Source organism: Malania oleifera, chromosome 1, assembly GCF_029873635.1.
Source record: "Malania oleifera isolate guangnan ecotype guangnan chromosome 1, ASM2987363v1, whole genome shotgun sequence".
NCBI classification, from domain to species: Eukaryota; Viridiplantae; Streptophyta; class Magnoliopsida; order Santalales; family Ximeniaceae; genus Malania; species Malania oleifera.
In genome coordinates, this window is record NC_080417.1 from 62,279,751 (window position 1) to 62,291,443 (window position 11,693).

General features: G+C 31.7%; 1 protein-coding gene across 4 annotated transcripts in view; it reads left to right on the plus strand.

Moving 5' to 3' along the window:
- The window catches only part of LOC131167008 (uncharacterized), a 30,084-nt gene that overhangs the window by 16,978 nt on the left and 1,413 nt on the right, over positions 1-11,693 (plus strand). The window contains exons 4-5 of one of the 4 annotated variants that reach the window (XR_009139951.1): positions 3,541-3,669; positions 10,636-10,719. The exons of 1 other annotated variant lie outside the window; for it this stretch is intronic. The gene's annotated coding sequence lies outside the window, so the exon portion shown is untranslated. Of the gene's footprint in view, positions 1-3,540; positions 3,670-10,632; positions 10,720-11,693 lie in introns of all 4 variants that reach the window. 2 more of the 4 variants (XR_009139950.1, XR_009139949.1) reach the window with 2 other exon arrangements.

The window sequence follows — 11,693 nt, forward strand, 5'->3', positions numbered from 1 at the left end:
AATCTGCATCAGTCATGCAGGTGACGTTCAAATCAGGCATGCAGTTCAGTATATCCAATCAATGTAAACTATCCATCAAATAATACAACATTTAGAAAGTAATGGATAGTAAGTGTTCAGTTCACACAAAGCATAAAAAAAAAAAGATACTTCTAAAATAAGCACATTACAATGAAGTATTTATTGGATGAACTTTAGATTTGCTGCTCCCCCTCAATTATGCAGCCCAAGCACTAAATTTTTTTGATCTTTTGAATATATTAATCATTTAAGCTTCAGGATGAGTTTAGGGCTATATGATGCAAAGGCTATAATTAATTCCCTAAAGCTCAATTTTGTATGATGGACAAAATATGCTCTCTTATATACTATATTTTAAGATATTCATGCAAAAGCATTTGTATATAACATTTAAAAAATCATTTAACTAGTTAAAATCCTTTGTCCATTTAGGGGTTTACTTAATCATGCAATAACCAATATTATCATATAATAACCAATCATAATGATATATATATGTTAAGCGAAATAGATTGGATTTTTCACTAAAGTTCTCATATTGGCTTGATTTTCCTAAGGTTCTTAGTATAATAATAATGTATACTAAAATTTAAAATTTTAAGCACAAAATACAATTTAAGCATTTAAAACATTATTACCCCTTATAACCTAACTAGAATCTTAGTAAAAAAATTTCTTTTAAGACATCTCATAAGATAGCATGCAAATTTAGCACATGATTCAATAATGAATTTAACACAAGATATAAATTATGAATCATGTCATGAGATATTTTAATAAAGTAGAAGGAGGAAGATATACCTTTTCAATTAAGTTGGCTTTATTTGACAATGCTCTTAGAAAATAGGAGACATGTTCTCCTAATTTGCCACTAATGAGAAGGTATTCTTTAAACATAACATATGCTTACAATGATGCTTTATTTGAATACCATTTGTTATGATAATTATCTTTACAAAAATCCATTTCATGAATACTATGTTTAGATGTTCTACTATATATCAAACAAGCATATATCATCAAAATGAAGAAATAAATCTCTTTTCCATAAGAGATGGATTTACCTATCAAGCATGCTTTTGAACTTAAAATCAAAACCTTAGTAATTCTCATGAGAAAACAAGTTTTTTTTTTTTTTTTTCATAAAATTTATTTTTAAATAATAAGCTTTACATGCTATTTCATCCCATAAACAATAGCCAATATTTCAAAAAAAAAAAAAAAAAAAACCAATCAAGTATATAATTAAAGCATCATATTGGTTTAATTTTGAACTTATCAATATTGACTTACAATTCAAAAGTTCCCAGCATAGTAAAACAATTAAAAATGCATAAGCTAGGATTTTTAAACTTTGAGCATAATTAGGAAAGTGTTTCTAACATTTAAATTGGTCATATTTAGAGCCTTAGATAACCGTTTCCTGAGAATAAGGTGCGAGTGCTCCTTGTTTGCCTCGAGAACTAGCCGTTAGCAGCGCATTTTATCCAGTTGCTTGAGGCCACTCGTCGACTAGTCCATGGATTAGCCGACGAGTCCATGGACTAGTCGACGAGTCACACACATGCATAAGTTGACGAGTCCCCTGTGTTCATTGACGAGCCACCTTTATAATTTCAAGTGCTCTCAGTATCCATCAGTCAACGAATGCCCTGTGTTCGTCGACAAGTCGTCTTCATAGACTAGTCAACGAGTCCTTCTCGTCGATGAGTCTCCTGTTTTCCATTCTGATGAACCTCCAAAAACACTAACTCATGCTAAGGACAAGTGCCAATGAGATGTGCATATTCTAATGATATAATATCCTTGTCCAAGTGAGGATTGAATGTGTCTCGTTTGGAAAACCAATTTTAAAGACTCGTTTGATATTTTAAGCATTAAGAATAGTCAGGTATGCATTTGTGAACTTAGTTTAGAGGGCCTTATTTGGTCATCATATTTTACTTTTCACCTAGGTAAAAATTTAGTCTACCTATGACCTATTTCTTAATTCTAGGTTCTAAGGAAACAATAATTTAAAGACCACGTGTTTCCTTTGGGTACCCATTCTTCCTTAGGCGCCAATGGGTTAATTTTCTTTACTACCCATTCCAACTTCTTTGTATATGACAATTTCTTTCATAATATAGACAAATCTTGTTTTCATGTGAGGGTCTTGACTTAATTGCATTATTTTTGCTTGTTAAGGCATGATCATGTGGTTTGCAAGAGGATTTCAAAATTTTCTTATAAACACTATTTCTTTTAACTCCTAAAAACCTTTAGGAGTTTTCTTTTTCTCTTGTGACTTTACCATGACTTTTATTTTTCTTTTCCAAGAGATTATTTTATTTCAAGACATTTGCAATTTGATTTTTCAAAATTCCTACTTCCCCTTGAAGGATTTCATGGTTTTTTGAGCTTTTTCAGTAAGCTCCTTATTTTCCCTTTTAAGGGAAGCATTTTCATCTTTCAAGGAGGAACAAAGACAAGGTGTTTTTCCTTTGCATTTTGACAATTTTTCCTCCAAATTTTCTATCTTAACTTGCTTCTTTTGAGAAATTAAAACAAGCTCCTCATTCTTTTTTCTAAAAGAATTATTTTCTTCTATCAATGAGGATTCCCTATGTTTTGATAAAGCAAGCTCTTTCTCAAAATTTTTGTTCTTTCTTTTTACTAAAACCAATTTATCGTACAACTTAGAATAATTTTCAATGACTTCATCATATGAAGGAAGATATTCATCATTATCATCTGAACTAAATCCATCTTCTTGTTCATTAGCCATGAAGCAAGGATGTGCTTCTTATTTTCATCATCGGTGGCTAAACCATCGATTTCATCCCAAGTAGCACCATTCATGGCATTATGATCCCCATTAAAAAATTTTCCTTCATTTTGATTTAGGGGGCAATTTATCATGTCATGCCTAGAGTTATTGCAATCACAACATTCAATGCATGACTCTTCTTTTTCTTTTTGTTGCATTCTTTTACTTAAAAGTTTCTTAAGTTCTCTTGTGAAGAATGCAATATCATTACCTAATTTATTTCTTGGTGATTAGCACAAGTTGTATCTAATACAAGACCATTTTCTATCTTAGGTTTTTCTAGATTTCTTGCTTCTTCAATGGTCATAGATGACTTGGGTAAGGATTGAATTATTTTTTGAATATAATTTTCTAATGAATAAATTCTACCAGGTGCTTTCAAGTTGTTAATGAGGTGTGTGAACCAAGTGATCATGGAAGAAATTTCGTCACTATCATTTAATTTTAAAATCTCAAATTCTCTAACTAGCATGCATATATTTGTTTGTTCATTTTGAGATGGGTTTCCATAGATGTTTTCAAGTACATCCCATATTTCTTTTGCGGTTTTACATTTGCAAATAAGACTATGTACAACATCATTTAAACCGCAATAAATGATATGCATTGCTTTAAAATTGAGTTTAACTAACCTCTTTTCGCTTGGTGATTGTTCCAATAAAACCTTTGGAATATCCACATTCTTGTCATTTTTCTTTGTGACTGAGAAGTCTCCTTTGGATATGATCTCCCACAAATCCAAGTCATATGCTTGAAAGACGACCATTTGATTTTTCCACGAGAGGTAGTTGGTGCTTTCGAACAACGGTGGTTGATAAATGGATCGTCCATTTGATGAGGTAATCACTGAATACTTCATTGATCTTTTACACTCTAGATTTTACTTCGAAAAGTTCAATTGCCTTGCTCTGATACCACTTGTTAAACGTCCCAGCCGGAGTATATAGTCTAGAGAAAAAGGGGGGGGGGGGGTGAATAGTCTCTCTTTGTGGAATGCGTATTTCTCTACAAAATAAAAACTCTTGGCAAGATACAATAAATTATATCACAATATAAGTAAATGTAAATCATGCACAAAACAAATAAAATGAAGAGAAGGGTAGAGAAAATCAACACCGGTATTTTTACGTGGTTCGGCACCAAGCCTATGTCTACGCCTTGAGATCAACCCAAGGATTCTAAGATCCACTAAGGAACTCCTTCACCGGCTGAGAAGCCTTACAACTCGGGAACAAATCTCTACCACGCTTACAAAAAGCCTTCACTTGGGAACAAATCCCTACCCGCTCACAAAGAGCCTTGTCGGTTCACAAAGAACTTTCACCAAACGGTTCACAAAGAACCTTTACAAGAAGATGATGGAAATACAATATGATGCTCCTTAAATGAGTAAATATTAAATACAAAGCAAACCTCACACTATCTCTCAAGTAATGAATCACACACTATTAAAGAGCAAGAGAGAATGAACACTTGTGAATGAAGAACAACGATGCAAAGTGTTAGGTGCTTAGGTTTTGGTATAAAAAGAAGAATGATCAAAAGCCTTCAAAACAATGTCTAAACAAGCCTAATAGCTTGTATCTATAGCCAAAAACCAAAACTAGCCGTTTTATGGCCGTTGGGGGAAGATATGATATTATATTTTGAAAAACTAGTTGTCTCCGCCCGTTAGCTTTAGTTTTGCTCGTTAGACTCGTCAACTAGTGCATTGAACTCATCGACTAGTGTCGACTAGCAACTCGTCGATGAATCCACTGTTCTCGTCGACAAGTGCCCTGAATAAGAAAAAGTCATCAGCATGAAAGTTGTGAAATTTTTCTTAACTTTCCAGGGACACCAAGATCATCCTTTTTTGGACTTTTCTAGAAAAAGTTATGCCCCAAAATTCGAAGGGTGTTCAAGATTCAAGGCTACACTACATTAGTTTACGATTGCTCGTTTTTCCTTGACAAAAAGTTTTTTAATGACTTAAAAACATTCTTGGACAAAAGTATATGAAATGTATTAAGTCTAATAAAGTTTAATACTTGTCCAAATGAGTTTCCCCTTGAATATAAGATATCTTGTTAATAAAAATACATTTGAAAAATCATTTTGATATCTTATATGCTTGTATGTCCTTTATTGAAAATATACTTTACTTTCTTTGCACCCTTAGGACATAAGACTTGTTTTAATAAAACTGGGACTAAGTATGAAGATGTTCAAGATACTAAGATGTTTGAAAACTTGTCCCTTTAGAAAACATATTTGAGTTTAGGATTCATTTAACAAATTCTTAAGTTTAACTTTGAAAATCATGAAAGTTCAGTTTGTGATTTTAGTGAAATCCTATAAACTCATGTGTCCTAATATGCATATGCAATTTGCTCAGCTCTTGCTCAGAAATTATGTATGAAACAAAACTGCAAGAGTTACAAGATATACTACCTCAAACACACACCCATTACATAAAATCCAACATTAAGCTCCCTTTGGTTTTTCTTGGGTTCTTCCGAGTACGTATCCATTTGATCTTTCTATTCGAACTTCAACTCGGTCCGATCTTTACCTTTTGACCAATACTTCATGTATTCAACACTTGTACCTATACTAAGCATGATCTGCAAAGATGGAAAACACTAGAAACCACATATAGGTTAAATATCATCAAAACATATAAACCATGATAGTGTAGCCATCAAGACTAACAAATATGATATAATACTTATGTTGTGTAACCTACTATGTGTGTAAGGCGATTTTGGCAGTAGGTAGGTGGTAAAGATGTTAACAGGATTTTTTTTAGGGGTCGAAAATAAGATATTAGTAGTTTTCTTTTATAATATTATTTTTTATAATATGTAAAGAGGGTTATTTCAAAGAGTTTAGGGGCTATTTGGTCTCACTATATAAAAAAAAAATTATGAAAACGGAAAACTAGGAATGAAAACTAAAAACTAGAAATAGAAACTAAAAATCAAAAACCAACTTGTTTGGTTAATGTTTATAAAACTAAAATAAATTAATAACTTAATTAACACAAATGCTCATTTTTTTCCATGAATCAAATTAACAAATATGATTAAAATAAAAAAATTACTAAATAATACAAAGTTAAAATACTATAATAAAAATAAAAAATATAATTATTTATAATTATAATATTTTTTTACTTTACAATTCACTTTAAAAGAAAAATATTATTGCACATGACAATTGAAAAATAGTAAAATTTTTTTGTCATTGGATTTTATTATTTTTATTTTATTTTTTGAAATTGTATGGATATTTTTATTTAATTACATTTTAAGTTCATATGACCATTTTATTTTAGTTTTAATGAAAAAGTATGTATAAAATGAACGTTTTAATCCAAAAAAAGTTAATTATTGATATTAAAATATTCTGGTAACTGGCTACCAAAATAACTGAAAACCATAATTTTTTTTTTTTGGGTGCAAACAACTGAGAACCGTTAATAGAGACAGAAAACTATTAACATAAATAAATGTGTTTTCATAATCTGTCTCGTCATTGTATAGAAATAAAAATAGAAATCAGAAACAATACCAAATAGACCCTTAAGAATATTTAGAGGGAGAGAACTTATAAATGATAGATAAAAGGAAGAGATCAAGTGGTCTTCCCTTTATAATACTAGACGACCCATGCCATGTGCAGGGTTTCGTAACGAAGGTATAAAAATCATTGATGTTAGATCATGCATCTTAATTTTCTCTGTGGCTAGATTAAATGATCAGGAGCCTTTTTAATTTCAACAGGTCCTTGTTGGATTTGGTTTTGTATGTTTTTGGTGGAAATGGAAAATCTTTGGAGGTTGTTAGCAGCTAAATTTGGGATGGAGAGCAATGGACAGGCTTTACTAAGAAAGTGAAAAGGACCCTTAGGGGCAGGTTTGTGGAAAAATACAACAAAGGAGTGGGGTACTTCTTGATTATGTTACCTTTGAAGTAATGGATATACTGTATCCTCTTAGCATGATTTCTGGTGTGGGGAAATGCTTTTAAAGAATTAGTTTCAGGATCTTTTCTTATTGGTCATAGAAATGGATGCTTTGGTGTGTTCTTAGTGTTTTGCTGTTAAATATTTCTTTCAAAGCATTGATAGTAAGAACAAGTGGAGGTAAGAACTTTTTTATTTTTTTCCCTTTGTGGGGGGGGGGGGGGATTAAGCTTCTTGAGGAAGGATCTTGATTCTAGATGACATTTGGAAAAGGAGACTTTAGAGTGCTTAGTATGTTCTCTACACAGAAAAGAGGCTGAGACTCTGTAGTATATTGGCGGATTTGGAACAGTGCCTTGTCTTTGATGTGGCCAGCAGTTATTGCCGTGGGGAAATTTTGTGGCTTGGAGTGGTATTAATACAGATAGAGCTACAAAAATGTTCTGGAGCTGATCCATCCACATTTTTTTGGATTGTCTAGAGAGAAATAGACAGCCCAATATTTTTTTCCCGGAATGTTGGACAGCAATTTGTCAATATTTAGGATGAATTGATTTTGAAGATTCTATTTCTTTTTCCTTGTAGTTTCTGCTATCTTGTACTTGCTGGCCTTAGTGTGTTTTCTTCTTTTGCATGAGCATTAGTAAACTTCCTAAAACAATTCTACTATATATATATATATGTATGTATGTATGTATGTATGTATCTCTACTATCTTTGTTACAGACAAATTTCCTAAACATTTCTGGACTCGACTTTATGCATGAACTAACCATTTTCTCAACTCAAGATTTAATAATTTCATGAAATTAGTGTTGGCACTTGGCAAAAACTTGTATTAATGACACTTATAAAGGAAAGAACATTTGGCAAGAAATGAAGGCATGCGTCTTTCCTCTTTATTTTTTTCCCCACTAAACTATTCATTTTTTCATGCATGTTACACGGTGAGTTATAATATATTAGATTATAGTGAGTAATAAAATTTTTGGGTTAATTGCACCATTTGTCCTGAAACTATAAGCCCGGTTGCAGATAGGTTCTGGAAGTTTAGTTTGTTGCACCGGTGGTCCAAAACTTTGTAAGTCAGTGCAATGTGGTCCTGAATCCCTATGTAAGAGGGGAGATTTGGGGATTTTGCTGACTGGGCAGCCCAGTCAGCAAAAAATGGCTGGAAATTTTGTGCGAAATTCACTTTCTTAAAATAGAGTGTTCCCTATTTCCTTCTCTGCAAGAATGCAACATTCAATAACCAAAGAGAAACAATTGGGAAATTTACTGAGAAACCTGGTTTACGAAACCGATGATCACAACTTGCAATAATGCATCTTGGGTAATTTTTTCATGCATAGGGGGGAGACTTTTAAGCCCTGTTTAGTTCTAGGATTTTGTTTGAGAAAATGAAAGAACAGAAAAAAAAGAAGGAAAACATTTTCAGTTGTATTTCTCTCTACATCTAATAGTATTGAAAATAAATTTTGTTTTAATATGATCATAAATTAAGAAAAATTAAATATTAATCATTTGTAAAATCAAAATTTTATTCATTGATTTGTTACATGTTTTATTTTCCTTCTCACTTTCCTCGATAAACCAAACATTGAAAAGCGGATTTCTTCATATTTTCCAAGTTCCAAACGGGGCATTAAAGAATTCACAAGAAAATAATGCTAATGGATAAACAACAGGAGATAACAAAGAAATTTGCGGCAATCTCAATTTAGGACTAAGTGTTTTAGAACTATCTAACATTAGGAAAAAGGAAACGCTTGTGTTCATTACTGAATTTTCCCCCTTGGGATGAATCTGTGAGAACCTGAATTCAATAAAGAATGTGAAAAGATAATACCTTGAAGCCAACTCAAACAGTAATTGTGGGATTGTATTTGAAATGATGTTTGTAATTATCATTTCTGGCCAGCAGTGCTGAACACATTAGAGCAAGAAACTTCTTTGCCTTTAGTTGAAAATTCTATTATCTTCCATGTGCATAAAGACCATTTTTCAGGTGCATTAATTATTTAGAGGCAGTCGTCTTTGCCTGTGCTTTTAAGGACAAAAACCTCAGCCCTGTTCCATCAGAAAATGGGATACCCGAGCATTAAGCTAACAGGGTTTCTAGATGTACATAATTTTGAATACATGAAAAATAAATATTGAAATCACAGTCTCTTGTTGAATGTATGCCATATTCTAGTGGAATTTGGACTCACTTTTGTTGATTTTCTGTACATGTGGAATGCCTGAATTTTGTGTACCTGGATTTTGATTTTTCTTTGTTGAATCTCAGCAAACAACTTGGGAACTGAATTTTTGAGGTGGGAAGATGATAGGGGCAAAACTTCCTGCCATTTATTTGCTGATTAGGCTGCCCAATCAGTGAAATCCTCAAATCCCCCCTCTTCTATGGCAATTCAGTACCACATTGCACAATGTCACAAAGTTCCAAGACCACCTGTGCAACAAAGTAAACTTCTGGGATCTATGTGCAGTTGGGCCTATTGTTCCAGTCTGAACGGCACGCTCAACCAAAATTATTAGACTTATAAAATAATGATTCAAGATGAACTTTTAGGAAAAACTGGATGGAAGTTTGACCATTGAAAGGTTCTGGAAGAATTTATGCAGTGAATGTTGATGCATGTTATAAAAATATTTAGATTTCTAAGGATGAGTCATATTTGCTGCATGCCAAGCCTCTAAGCCTTATGTGTTTTGGTGTAAGCTTATTGGAAATTTTATTTTGTATAAAAATATGTAAATAAGTTACATATATTTTTAAAAAATAAAAGAAAAAAATTGAGAAAATGAAAAACGACCAGGTTTCTAAGAATGAGTTAGGTTTGCTATATACCAAGCCTGTCTCTGTTTTCTTGAAACTAAAAAATTTCAATTCCCAAAATCCTTATAGAATAAAACCTTTACAATGTTTTATTCAGTGAAAGTAAAGTTGAAACACTACCAAGTAGAGAAGTTGCGTTTGTGTGTGCGCATGTTACTTGGAAGTTATTGTTTTAGTTATTCCAAGTTCATGTCTGTTTTCCCAGGTTATCTTTATTTACTGCTGTATTTTGAATAATGTCAAAGAAAACCACGAGTAGAATTCAGTGATTTATAGTTTTTATACATAATTGTTATGGGTTGTAGTTTAGAGTGCCTAAAATTTTGTTTTCTTAATTGAAGTTTTCTCTTTGTAAACATATTGGTCAATTAGTGAGTTTTCTTCTTGTTTCAACAAATTTGGCTTGTTTTATCTCAAGAGTGCTTGTAAGTTGCGGGTTTATGATTTTGTATTCTTTCAAAACTCAGGTTTAGACTTCACCTCGTGATATTTGGCACTTGTATAACTAACATTTTCACTGAGTGATATGAAATAAAGATAATTATATATTTGTTGAAGTTCAAGGAAATAAATTGCTAAAAATGTCTGAAATTTAATTGCTAATTTACTATTATTTTACAAGTCTTTTTCAGCTGGTATAGGAAGCAAACCGCCATGCGCTATAATGTTAAAGATCAAATCTGAACTTATCTAAAATAAATACTTTAACTACAACTTAATCTAATTTTGGTTAAAAGTTTCATTCAACAGATATTTGTTGTATTTTTTAAACACATTGATATTTTTTTGTCCACGAAATGATTTACACTCTTCATACTTTTATATACATAGTAAAAATTATAGCAAAGACTGCAAAACTCATGGAGAGGAAACGTGGCAAGCAAATGAAGCATACTTCTTTTACATTGCAGTATTGCTTAGTTGTCAGAATGGTATAATTCTCATTTTGAATTGCGTACAATTTATTTCAATTCACCAGTGTATTGATTTGAATCTACTTAAATAATCAAAGCAGGCATTAATTGACCATGAAGTTCACAATACCGATTCCAGCAATTCATGAATTGAGTCTTGCAATCGACAAGCACCAAGAAATCAGGTTAGACAACTTAGACCTACATACAATAGATCCAATTTGTTCCCAGCCTAGTCCAATTATTTAAAAACCCAAAAATTCACCATTATAAAGAAGGCATAAAAGGTCTTTAAAATGGCATCTAAAATTACATTAAACAAAATACGTTAACTTTTGTCTCCCATTTGAATTGTTATAAAATTTTAGTAATCTTTGAATATGAAGATTTTTGTACATTATATATGAATTTTATTTTTTAGCTTTATAACAAACAATATACTTTTATGTCTAGATAGATGTGCTTGTATCTATATTGGTGTGCATGATCATATAATCTTCATCAATATAATTCATTTTTCAATGCATTTTGTTTTTTGTTTTTTTTTTGCATATCACATGCAACCAATTTTTTCATTTTGTGCTAAATTTCGGGCCTTGATTCAATCACTCAATAACAGTGTAGTCCATTTGATTGTCTGATTGTGCTTGTTATGCTTGCTTGAGATCAAATGCATCCAATACCATTAGCCCATTTTGATCTTGGAACTATTATTCTATTAAATAAAAGTATAATGAATATGCTAATTTACAGTAGTGTTGGAATGATATTGTTCCTAATTTTCAAATCTTGATATTTGATAAGCATCTCAAGAACAAGATGATGAGTGGGTGGATCATCAAAATGTGAATTCAAAATTTATTGAGGTGTAAATACAGCAATTTTGAACTAGGTTCAAGGGTGCAAGTGGATTCTTCTTATCGTTCTTTGATTTCTTTCTATGCACAGCGCGTGCACACAATGTTATTTATTTGTTGTTTGTTGAAACTTCTTGTGTCCTTATTTGTGTTATTAGTTGCGTACACATTTGATCTCCTTTTGTTTTGTTTTGGATATTATTTCATCTATATGGGCTAAAGACAACTTTTTTTATTTAAAAAAAATAGCTAAATACACCATATTCATTTTGAACCATTTTATATTGTTTACTTGTGGTTTG